This window comes from Nomascus leucogenys, chromosome 9 (genome assembly GCF_006542625.1).
Source record: "Nomascus leucogenys isolate Asia chromosome 9, Asia_NLE_v1, whole genome shotgun sequence".
Classification (NCBI taxonomy): domain Eukaryota; kingdom Metazoa; phylum Chordata; class Mammalia; order Primates; family Hylobatidae; genus Nomascus; species Nomascus leucogenys.
Window position 1 is genome coordinate 38,825,526 of NC_044389.1, and position 13,818 is coordinate 38,839,343.

At 34.2% G+C, this 13,818-nt stretch overlaps 1 long non-coding RNA gene across 1 annotated transcript; it reads right to left on the reverse strand.

The window, feature by feature from the left end:
- Positions 1-900: 900 nt before the first annotated feature.
- On the reverse strand, positions 901-13,115 carry LOC115836684. The gene is made up of 3 exons (XR_004031687.1): positions 13,103-13,115; positions 10,657-10,659; positions 901-982 (listed from the first exon to the last, which is right to left on the reverse strand). It is a non-coding gene; the product is annotated as an uncharacterized LOC115836684 (long non-coding RNA).
- Positions 13,116-13,818: the final 703 nt, after the last annotated feature.

Sequence of the window (13,818 nt, forward strand, 5' to 3'; positions counted from 1 at the left end):
TTTGTCTCCATTCCTTTATTTTGAACCTATGTGTTTTATTGCCTGTGAGATGGGCCTCTTGAAGACACCATACAAACGGGTCTTGGTTCTTTATCCAGCCTGCCACTCTGTGTCTTTTAATTGAAGCAGTTAGCCCATTTACATTCAGGATTAGTATTGATATGTGTGGATTTTATCCTGTCATCATGTTAGCTGGTTATTTTGCAGACTTGTTTATGTGGTTGCTTTATAGTGTATTTCAGTGCGCTTTTGTAGTAGCTGGCAATAGTCTTTCATTTCCATAATTAGTGCTTCCTTCGAGAGCTCTTTAAGGCAGGTCTAGTGGAAACAAATTCCCTCAGCATTTGCTTGTTTGAAAAGGATCTCATTTCTCCTTTACTTATGAAACCTAGTTTTGCCAGGTATAAAATTCAGGGTTGGAATTTCTTTTCTTTAACAATGTTAAATATTGGCTCCCAATCTTTTCTGGCTTGTAGGGTTTCAGCTGAGGGGTTCACTGTTAGTCAGATGGGCTTCCCTTTGTAGGTGACCTGTTCTTTCTTTCTAATTATGTTCAACATTTTTTCTATCACTTGACCTTGGAGAATCTGATGATTATGTGTTTTAGGGATGATCTTCTTGCAGAGTATCTTACTGGAGTTCTCTGCATTTCCTGAATTTGAATGTCGGGTTGAGAAAATTCTCATGGATGACGTTCTGAAATATGTTTCACAAGTTGGTTCCGTTCTCCCCATCTCTTTTAGGTACACCAATCAGTCATAGATTTGGTGTCTTTACATAATCCCATATTTCTTGGAGGTTTCATTCTTTCTTTTTCATTGTTTTTTCCCTATTCTCATATGCCTGTCTTATTTTAAAAAGACGGTCTTCAAGCCTTAAGATTTTTTTCCTCCACTTGGTCTATTCTGTTATTAATACTTGTGATTGCTTTATGAAATCCTTGTAGTGTGTGTTTCAGCTCTGTCAGGTTGGTTATGTTCTTCTCCAGACTAGCTCTTTTGTCTGTCAGCTCTTGCAATGTTTCATCATGATTTTTAGCTTCCTTGCACTAGGTTACAGCATACTACTGCAGCTCAGTGAGCTTCATTTCTACCCATATTGTGAATTCTACTTCTGTTATTTCAGCTGTTTCAGCCTCAGTCCAGTTCTGAACTCTTGCAGGAGAGATGATGTGGTCATATGGAGAAAGGAAGGTACCCTGGCCTTTTGAGTTTTCAGCATTCTTGTGCTGATTTTTTTCTCATCTTTGTTGGCTTATCTACCTTCAATCTTTGAGGCTATTGACTTTCGGATTTTTTTTTTCTTTTCTTTTTCCTATTTGTTGACCTGGAGGGTTTGATTGTGGTATAAGGTGGGTTCAGCCACCTAGCTTTGCTTCTGGAAGATTTTAGGGGACCTTTGTTCAGCTTCCAACTCCCAGACTGTGTGCTCTAACTCTGGGGGACTTATATTGGGCACCAACTTTGTTCTCTGGCTCCTTGAGATTTGGAGTTAACTGTGCTGGAGAACGAACGTGCGGCAGCTGCAGTTGAATGCTAGCAAATGCAGGGGTGCCTCTCTCCATGTAGGCAGTTACCACAGTGGTGGAGGCAAGAGAGTTTTGGAGACTCTGTGTGCTATTACAGTGGAAGTGGTTTGGGCTTGCAGCAGGGTATTGGCCAGCACAGGACCATGTGCCTTCTCTGTGACCCACAAGCAGTAGTGATTGCTCCAGATGTGGGAGGATAACCTGTTTTCTGAGCAGCTTTAGCTAAGCAAAGTGATGTGGGGAGTTGCAGTGGGCTTGGGGGAAGTTGCAGTATGGGGAGGAAACATGCAGGCTGGTGCGTGCCACAGAGGCCGTCTTTCTGGCTTTCTCTACTGGTCAGGCATGGTACACCTACATGGAAACTATGGTGTGGGCCCCCAGGGTGCCCAAGACTGCCCTGTAAGCTGGTGTGATAGGTTACTATTTATTTTCATCTTTACTATTAATTACTTCCCTCATCATCATCCTTGGAATTCCTTTATCTCTGTCATGATTAGATACAAAATTTCTGGATACCTGATTTTATATTTCTAAACATTTTTGGTTGATTCCTTCCTTTTTATAGCTCACATTCTGTAGTTATGTTGCTTCTTCAGAAAAATTAGTTAATTTTTATTTTCGTATCTGAAAATACTATTCTACTCAATGACTTGATTGATATGGAGTTACAGATAGATATTTTTAATCAGAATTTTAAGTTGTCACTCCATGGTCTTCAATCTATCATTATTAAGGTTCTAGTTTCTATCACTGATCCTTTATATTTGTCCTACTGTTATCAAACTCCAAATGTAGGTTTGTGTACCCAATGCACAGTAAACCAATCACTGACACATCAGCACCTAGGAGCAGAGAAAGGTTTATTCAATTTGGCAAAAGTTAGAGAGTAGGAGAGATAGTCACTCAAACTTGACTTGCTTTCAACATAAAGGAGGGCTTTTATGAGCAAGATAGAAATATTGGAGGTGGGATCTCCTAATGATCAAAGCTGATTACATTCTTCAGATTCTAGATCTCATCAGTTCGTTTCAGAGTTATGGACACCAACTACGTGGTCTGCATGATGTAAGCAGCATTGTTCTTTAAAAGAAAAACAAGTTTATCAATCTTGCAGGGAGTTCTGGAGGTTAGGATATGAATGAAGTTAGTCAGTTACCAGTGACTACCCTCTAAACGACTACTTTCAAGCAAGCATTCACGGAAGATGAAAAGGATAACATAAAAGGAAAATAAGGAAAATAATCATGTTATGATCTTTATAATAAAGGTTTGGTCGCACTACCATTATCTTCTGGGGACCTTTTAAGTTCTATTCATGGATTTTAGTATTCTAAAAGTCCATGAAAATATGCTCTGATTAATAAGTATTTTAAAATTAATTTTATTGGACTTCTAGGTAATCTTATTTTTTGTGTGTATTGGAGGAGGAGTGAAATTCTTGTATTTTTTTTAATTATTACCTTCTCTCTTTTTCCTGTGTTCTTAATTTCTGAACACCTTATTGATATTGGATCAGTTTTTATGTAATGTTTTCCAATATTGTTTCATTTTGTTCAATCTTTAGAACAATATATTTGATGCAAGATATAAAGATACGTAATATTTTAATGTTCCCTCTGTGTGGGTGAATCTCACATAGTGGCCTTACCTATTCTGGAACTGGTGTCACAGACCAATATGACAAGGAATTGGGATGCTACTTTTGATGTTCCAGACATCTCATTGCCTTATCTGAACTTTTAAATTTCTTACATTATTCAAATATTTAGTAAACATTGATATTAGGTAAGGTTTGACAATCTCAGTCTGTGTGTTAGCTTAACTAATTTCCAGCATTCTGAGAGTTAAGCATAGTAAGACAGATAGAATTCTTTTTTATTCTGTTGGCTTCATTTTTATTACATACATTGTGCCTGATATACTGTTATTTGGAATCTCTTAGGTTTAATTTTTTTTTTTCCTCCGGAAAGTAAGCTTCATCTCTTTTTCTTAGAAGAGGGTAAGTACCTGGATACTTGGATGAGTGAGGGAGGGATGGAGAATTATCTGACTTAGCTTTCTAAATACTTTCAAGTAACTCCTCTATTTCAGCTCTACCATTATCTCACACTTAAAAAGTTACTGGGGTCTCCAATGTCTGAAAGTTTTAAGTTACTTTAGTTCATTTTTCTTGTTAACATCTTTAACTCTAGACATCTTTTTCTTAGTTACTCTCTCTGACCATCTGCTTCATATTTTGCAAAATTGTATTGTAAACTGTTTTATGTTGCTTCTCTTTTCCCTTTGTGTTTGTGCATTTCTACGCAATTTAGTCATTTACTATGATGTTAGTAGACTTTTGAGTGGGATTGGACATCATATGCATGTAGAAAATCTTTTTCAAAACAAAATTTACTGGAATATATTTCAAATCTCAGTAATACAGATTATGCAATGTCACTCCCCAGACATCTATAAAGATTTCTACTGAACAAGTCAGCTATCGAAGCAGATTATTCACCATCTGTGATTGTCAATTCCAAAGGAATTTTTGTTTCTGGTAATGGCCAAATAAGCATCTATATGAATATTTTCTACAGATAATAAATATAAACTCTGAACAAATGTAAAAAGAAAAAAAAAAAAAAGACCAGCCAAAGGTACTCGAAATGATCCTAAAAGAGCATATTCTGAAGAGTAGTCTACAGTAGAAAAGGGAAAGTGACACTGACTGCATCTCTCATTTACTCTAGCTGTTAGACTGAAGGCAGTTCTAAACCATGCCATGGATAGTGGCCAAAATTGCAATAGAAAGGGCATTGTCTTTCTGATTTTAAAGGTGTACTAGAAGAGAGAGTTTGGGACAACCATAGCTGTTAGTAAGTGAGAATACACACTGCACAGGAAAGAGCCAAAAAAGGAGAAGGTCGCCAACTTGAAATTATAAACTGTGTCCATGTTTCTAGAATACTGACTTTGTGGGTCTGACTCCAAGCAAGTCACCTAAGGATGAAATAACTGAACCAAGACTTCAGCTGCCACACAAAGATAGATTTTGCAGAGGTGTGATTTCAACCAAGTGAATTACATTACAGACTAAATAGAAAAAAAAGATTCAGAAGAAGATTACAAAACTCATGATCTCCAAAAGATAATACTCATAATTTCCAACATGCATCCTAAATTACCCCAAAACATGAATAAAGAAGAATGTTTTTTATTTTCAAGATAAATGAAAATCAACAGAGACTGACAGCAAAGTGACTCAGATGTTGGAATTAGCATAACAAGGATTTTAAAGGAATTATGCTGAGTGATGTAAAGGAAAATATGTTTGGAATGAATGAAAAATTAAGAAATCACAGCAGAGAGATAGAAATTATAAAAAATGACTACATAAGGACAGTAACAAGGTGTCATTTCAATTTATATGGAAATACAAAGTTCTAGCATATTCAAAGCAATTCTGAAAAAAAAGCATAGTTTAAAGCAATTCTAAAAAGGAATAGCGCAGTTTAACTATAATAAATGTTTTCAAGAATATTATAAAGCTATAGGAATCAAAATAATATGGCAATGATGTAAAGATTTATGAACAATGCCATAGAATAACATTTGAAGCCCAGAAATAGATTTACACCTATTGGGGGGTTATTTAATTTTTTACAAATGTATTAAAGCAATCTAATGAATCTGCAGGGAAGGAGTAATTCACATGCCTGGGTTGCTCAAACCCTGTATATTTCCCATAAGCATCTTTCTTCAGGGCGGGCTCTTGGCTGGCTCCTCAAAAATGAGCTCTGAGGCTCTGGAATATTCTGCCTGAGAAGAGTGCTTCTGTACGTCTGACACCTACGTCCATGTGGTAAAAAAATGATCGAACTGTTTACACTAATGATGTGTTTTATTGTGAACAACTGTTTTTGTAAGCCTGAGACTTTAGATTACAAAGTACAAGTTTAAATGAGTAGTTTTTGTTAACAATGAGATTCATGGTAAGTGTCTGAGGAACTAAAATCTCAATAGCTGAGGACAGTTATAGGTGCTGCATGCCTATGTGACTGACCCCTAATAAAACCTCTGAAGACCAAGGAATGATTGAGCTTCCTGACTGGAAATGCATCACATGTATTGCCACACATCATTGCTGGGATAATAAAGCACATCCATAGGACTCCACTGTGGGAGGACACCTAGAAGCCTACGCTTCATGTCTTCTAGGCTTTATCCCATGTACCTTTACAATTTGCTAATTTTAATGTGTATCTTTTCATTGTAAAACACACTAAACATGGAGATCATAGCTCTTTCTGAGTCTAGAGAATCTTCAAGGCTGAAAGTGGCCATGAGGAGTCTCTACCCATATATAAAACATATTTGTAATGAATGATACTGAAATAACTATATTTATATGGAAAAAAATGAATCTCCACCCATAACTCACAATATACCTAAAAATAATTCAAAATGAATTATTGACTGAAACGTAGAAGCTTATACAAAAGATTTTCAGAATAAAATACAGAAGAATGTCTATTTGACATGGAGCTAGGCAAAGATTTCTTATAGGTAGATAAGATACAGGACAAATGATGACATATGGAAAAAATGGTATGTTTGACTTTACCAAAAACAAATCATCAGTGAATCAAAATATTCACAACATACAACTCCTACATCAAAACATTATAAAGACAAACAACCTTTTAAAATGGGAAAAATGTTTGAACACACATTTTATACATTAAGATATATAAGTGGACAATAAACCCATAAAAACTGTTGAGCGTCACTAAGTAGGGAATGGTACATTAAAGCAACATTGTGATATCATTACACATCCTCTAGGAATGGCTAAAATTAAAAAGACTGACAACATCAAATTTTGGCAAGGTTAGGGCCAATCAAAATTTTCGCACATTGCTGGTAAAAATGAAAATGTCACAACCACTTTGGAAAAAATTGTTAAAATTTTTTATAAAACTTCATATACATCCATTATATGACCCAACCATTCTACTGCTAGACATGCACTCAAAATGAAGAAACGCATACAAAAAGATTTCTACAAGAATGATTTTAGCAGCTTCACAACAATCCAGGTGTTCATCAATAGGAAGATGAAAAATCAAAATATAGTGTAGCTATAAAATACAATAATTTTTAGGATAAAAATAATATAAAGGAATGTCATAACTAATATCATGACTGAATCTCAAAAATATTTTGCTGAGTTAAACAAGCTTTGCACAAAGTAGTATATTATGTATGATCCCATCTATAGAAAGATCTAGAATAAGGAAAAACAAATTATGATAGAAAAGATGTTTCTTCTGGTAATTGGCGTGGAGCTCTGATAGACTGGGAAGGAGCATGAGGGAGCTTTGTGGGTTGATGGTAATGTTATGTACCTTGACAGGGGTTTGGTTTACATAGCTGTATTCATTTGTCAAAACTTAAATGGTGCAATTAATACTGATGCATTTCATTGTATGTACATTTTACCCTAAAATAATTTTAGACAAATTGTAAAACCTAGTTAAAGACATATATGCTGATATTTTCAGGGTTACCTCTCTTGATGTCTGCAACTTACTTTGAAATGCTTCAAAAGGAAAATAGAATAATGGATAGAAATAGGGAGAGAGAAATGGATCGATGTGTAAATAAAACAAGCCTATCTAAATGTTAAAGCTTAATTGTAGGTGATGAATGTAGGAGTGCTGAATGTTAAATTCTTTCAACTTTTATGCTGAAAAATTATCATATTAAAATATTTGAAAAACGTATACATTGGAATATTACAGCGAGTATACTATTTTTACTGTGATTTTGGAACTGAAGTTACTATTACTGATAGTATACTGAAGTGTACTATTTTACTGTGATTTTGAAACTCAAGATAATTTCCTGCAGAAAGTTTTTTGACAATTTTACTTTTGAAAATTCCCATTGATCTGTTAGTTTTCTTCAAAATGTCTGGAGAAAAGTCAGGAAACATATACAACAGCAAATGGACAATTTCTACTATTTTCATTATTTTGGTTTAAGAATTGCCACTACTGCTTGCTTAATATGTAAAATTTGCTGGTCTTAAAGCAACAGTCTATTTTCCAATCTTGGGGAAGATTATGGTCGTGTAACATACCAGATAGATCCATTACTACTGTTAAAAAGAAAAGACTAGCTCCCTATATGATTGCAAACTAAATAAAGAAAATGAACTAGGAAGAATGAAATAAAAAGTTCTATTAGGTTTATTACAGTCTACAATGTTCTCACTGTCCAGAAATAGTCTACTAGAATTTGGAGATATTTCATGATTATGTCCTTATATTGTCCCCATTCCTTCTGTTTAAATTTTTATAATAGCTCTTTAAAATAAATTAATTCTTATCACCTTTTAATCTCTCTCTATTTCATGCAAGCAATAAGATAAATGGCTAAATGAGCTCAATTTGACAACATTGTAGGCATATTCCCATACTTTATCTTATAGATCATCCTAACATACTCATTGCACTTCGCTGAAATACCATGCCTAGTTCTTAATATCATTTCTAAACTTAATAAGGAACAAGTCAAAACCATAATAGAATAAAATAGTCTTCAATAAATCTTTTCAATGTTTTTGCTACCTTTATAAATAACTGTCTAAAGTATGGACTTTTATTATTTTTTTCACATATTATAATTTTACAAGTGCAACTGAGACCCTCCCAAATTCCTTCCTATATTCAATTCCTTTCTTCTTTCTCCATTTGATAGCAATCACCCTGTAGGTAACATCCTTGTTGCCATCTCAACATTTAAAAAATAACCAATGTAAAGTTTTCAGAACAGAATTATTTGTACTCCTCTATTTTATTAGTTTATACATATTTGTATAATATAATAATAGAGGGACTTTGTGATTGCATGTGGCTGGCGTCGCTCTAACTTTATGCAACACGTTTCAATAATGTGTTGGCTGTGAGTAACACCACCCTTATCTCCCAGGATGGGCCCTAATTTGCATAATTCATTCAGAACCATCTCAATACTCTGGTCACTGTAATTGCTGTGATGGTAACAGCTTAATGCTTGAAGAAACATTTCAGGTCACAGTATGAGGTGTCGTGATAATCAGGTTAAATTTGGCGTTTTTCTGAATGTAGGACATGAAGGTGAGGAAGCAAGGAGGCCATATTGTTTAGAGTGCACAGGACAGTGTAGAAAAGAGCAAGCAAATTGCAGCTCAAGGCACTTTTAATTCAAGGGATGGGGGAAAAAAATTTCTGGGGCATCTGAGGTCTCACATCTACACAGCAAACTTTCAACAGTTTGGAGTGTAGATGTGAGACCTCAGATGCCCTAGAAATTTTGCTACCAAAAAGCAAGCTATCCTTCGGATTGAGTGAAGATACAACAGAAGGGAGAGGTACACAAATCACAAGAAATATAAACAAAAATATGATCAAACCACGCTTTCAAAGTAAGCTTTTTCAAGATATGTTTAATGATATAAAGCAATACATTCTAATATGGTTAAAATTAATTTGAGTTGAGTTTTAAGTCTTTTATAGCTAATATTATCCTAACTGAAGCATGTACTTACGACATTGCATGGTAACTTCTTGTATGACTTTCTCTCTATTCAGTCAAGAGCTCCTGAGAGGAAAAGCCATTCCTTCATCCCATATCTGTAAAATTTAGCATAGAGTCTGACTCATATAATAAATCAGTAAATATTTACTTAAAAATGAGTGATAGTCATGGTCACATACATTTTTAAAAATTAAACATCCATTATTTTTGGTCAAATCAAGATGCACATATGCTTGATTCTCATTATTTGTGGATTCCATGTGTGTGAATTCACCTACTCACTGTTATTCTTAACCCCCAAGTCCATGTTCACTGAGCTTTTGCAGTCATTCTCTCAGATAATGGAAACAGGTGAGTGGCCAGATGTGCTGCTTCCATAAGGGTAGATGCTCTGCCTTCTTGTTTTAGCTCTCACACAGTGATGAGAAGAGGATGGTAGGAGGCAGTGCATCCTAATCCAAGAAGCTTCATTCTGGAGTCAGTTGAAAGGCCAGATAGAAATTTGTCATCTGATATCTGGGTAGTCTCAGGTAAGTCACCTAACACTTCTGAATTTACTTTTCTCTTTTGTAAGATAAATAAAATAGAAGCTATTAGGATGATCTGGTTTTTGGGATTTAAGATTATAATCTATGTGACATATATGTGTATACATGCACATTTCTCCTAGAAACAGTGTTTCGGTGTCTGCTAATTCAGCGTTTGTGGATGACTTTGTAAAACATTAGTGTTATGAATAATAAAAAATTAACTGTATATACAAAATCCTACTTAAATAAATGCATGAATATATTTATTTGGGTTAGGCTATAATAAGATATATTAGAATAAGTCATCTAGACAGAGTTCTTGCAACTTGTGGCAGTGTCTGCAATAGCTGAACTTCAAGGTCCCTGTAATAAGGGAAGAGTAAACAGAGAAGGCATACTGGACATTAACTACATTTAAAGTTATGTGATTCACTTTGCTTCAAACTTTATTGATTATACTCATAATGGCCAAATCTAATAGAAGAAGAACTAGGGAATTTAGGAAAGCACAGTGATATTTGTTAAACCTACACATTCGCAGCCACAATGTATATACTATTTGATTGTATAAATTACATTTTCCAAAATAAACTATGCAAGTTCTTACATAAAAATTCTCAGGAAATGTTCTAAAATGTAAATGTGTAGTCAGATAATAATAATGTTATGCTCCTATTGGAGTCTGTCAATATTTTAAAAATAAAATTAGAGGATTGGATAGCTCCCATAGTCAATGGTAGTAGTAGGGTCAGTTTTCTATCGATAACTTCAATGGCGTTGTTTATAAATATCACTATGAGTTGCAAAATATTAGTTATTATTGTACACATGGTATCTGAAAAGCAAATAAAATAGGAAAAATTTATTTTAAAACATTATATTATCTACATTTTATAATAATATACCTAATATGCCTTTCTTTAATCTCCAGATACATTTTCAGTAAAAGCACTTCTAAGTGTAAAGCAAGTTTCAGTTCTTAATATACAACAACACTTTTTAGTAAATGCGGAAACTCAGAATATTGTGCACTTACTGTTTTTTTTTAAGATTAGCAATTTTGTTTTTGTAATTTAAAAGTAACTCACCTGAAAAGGTGTCTTGAAGTCAAAGTGAAACATTTGAAAAAAATACAGCTTGAAGGGGAATTAGAATAGAGATCAAACAAAAAGGATTAAGAATCTGAAAAGATGGACCTTTTTTTTAGAATATTAAAGTTATTCCTTTCAAAAAAGAAAGTACCAGGCCCAAACGGCTTCACTTGTGAATTCTCCCAAGGATATAATTATGGATGAAATGATGCAAATTCTCCAAATTTTTTTTAAGAAACTAGAAAGAGTAACAGAAAGAAAACTTCCTAACTTATTCTGTGATTCCAGAATTATCCTAATACAAAAAACAGATCAGTACATCACAAGAAAGAAAAACTACAGAGAAATATCTTTCATGATATAGACGTAAAAATCTGCAACAAAATATTAGCAAATTAAATCCAACAATGCATACAAAAAAATTAAACACTGTGACCATGTGGGATTTATTCCAGGAATGAAGGGATGGTTCATTATTTGAAAATCTATCAGGATAATCCACCATATTAACAAGCTACAGAAGAAAAATTATGTGAATATAACAAGTAATGCAGGCAGAAAAAGCACTAAAAAAATACACCACCATTCATGATTAAAAACTCTCAGAAAAGTAGGGATAGAGGAAAACTTTATCAACATGATAAAGAAAAGCTACAAAAACAAATAAACAAAATCAGCTAACATCATTGACACGATTTGGCTCTGTACCCTCACCCAAATCTCATTTTGAATTGTACTAATCCCCACATGTCGTGGGAGGGATCCAGTGGGAGGTAACTGAATCATGGGGGCAGGTTTTTCCTGTGCTGTTCTCATGATAGTGAGTAAGTCTCATGAGATCTGACGGTTTTATAAAGGGTAGTTCCCCTGCACATGCCCTCTTGCCTGGCACCATGTAAAACATGCCTTTACACCTCCTTCACCTTCTGCCATTATGGTAAGGCTTCCTCAGCCATGTGAAACTGTGAGTCAATTAAACTCTTTTTCTTTATAAATTACCCAGTCTTGGATATGCCTTTATTAGCAGCCTGAGAACGGACTAATATAGTTGTATTAATGGTGAGAAACTAGCCTTAATATTAGGAAGAAGGTAAATATGTTCACTCTCACCATGCATATTTAACATAATACTGGAAGTACTTGCTAGTTGAGTATGACAAGAAAATGTAATAAAAGGTATGCAGATTGGGAAGGAAGAAATAAAATTGTCTTTATCCAGCATGATTATCAATATAGAAAGTCCAACAAATCTACAAACACACACATGCACACACACTCTCACACACACATGCAAATCTCCTGTAACTAAGTAACAAGTATAGCAGTAGGCAATTGGAAGTTGAAAGAACAAGATATCAGTAAACATGAGTTAGGATGGATAAAAAACAAAACAAAACAAAAAACTGTCAATACCAATTGCTGCAAAGAATGCATAGCAACACAAACTCTCATTCATTGCAGTGAGAATGGCATTGTTAATTTGAAAGGTACTTTGCCATTTTCTTAGTAAATTAAACATAGTATTACCATATGATCTGGCAATTATACGTCTAGGTTTTTATCTGACTAATTTGAAAACATCCACACACATACAAAAACGTTCACATAAATATGTATAACAACTTTGTTTATAGTGGCAAAACTGAAAGCAACAAACATACCCTTCAATATATGAATGAATAAACAAAACATGGTACATGCATAAAATTGAATGCTGTTTAGTGATAAGAAATGAGCTATCAAGCCAAGAAAATACATGAATGAATATTAAGTGTGTATTTCTAAGTGGAAGAAGCCAGTCTAAAAAGCTGCATACAGCATTATTCCAGTTACATGATATTACTAAAAGGCAAAACTGTAGTCATGGTAAACATGTCAGTGGTTGCTAGGGGTTAAGGAGAAGGAAGAGTTGAATAGCTGAAGTACCAGGGATTTTTTTTTAGGGCAGTGAAATGATTCTGTATGATACTGCTGTGGTACATACTTGATACTTGACACTCTGCATTTGTCAAAATCCCTTGAACTTTACAGCACAGAGTGAACCTTAATGTATGCAATTTTAAAAAATTAGGGGGTTAGAAATTCCAGGATGGAATGCAGAATGCTACAAAATAAATCTAACTATGCTACAAATGTATGAAATGACCTCACTGAAGGGAGTGGGGGAAAAAGCGTCCACCTACTTAGTTTTCGAAATGAATAGAATCTGTTAGACTAAAGAAAAAATAAAAATGAAACAAAAAACAAAAAATGACTTTACAAAAGCCCTGTACGCTAGTTAATAAAGTTGTTGCTCACATTGGTACTAGTTAAAAATATACATACCACTATGCATGTATGCTGTAGTTGAACAAATACGCAAATTGATGGTGGGTGGAAGAAGCCACTTTTCTGACTATTGCAGTTGAAAGTTATAGATAGGCAAGGTAAGGAGGCTAGAATAAACCATTCAGTAGTCAATTAGTGTTGGAGATGTCAGCAAGAGACCATGTTTATCTTAACATAGTTATGAATTGTTTACATATAAATATTTAGAGATCTGTATATAAACATGGGTTAATATACACCCATATATTTCCTTGTTCTGTCAGCTAAAAGGGCCTACAAGCAATGACACTCAGTAACAATGAGCACAACTAACACCTAGATCTTGGTTTTTAGTGCCATTATTAAATAAAAGGAAATAGGAGTCCCTGGAGAAATGGCTGCTTTTAGGATTGGGGCAGGAAATGTGCTAGATGAGTCTAGGGAATCTTTTAGTGCCAGAAACTAAGGATGAGCTGATAAATACATAAATAAATAACTACAAAGCCCATAATGATGCCAGTATGTCAAAGAGACAGGGTAACCAATTTAAAGAACTCCCAATGACTAAAGCTATAATAATTTGGAAACAAAATAAAGTAGTATTTGATTGAAACCTAAATTATAAAATGAATATCCATGAATAATGCTGATATAAATAATTGAACAAATAAATAAATTGGGGAGATGAGACAAATCTCCAGTATATAAAAATTCCGAATAAGGTATGTAGACTGCCATCGTAAGAGTTCAGTCCTAAAGTGTGGGCTGGACGTAGTTATTTCTTTTCAAAGAGTAC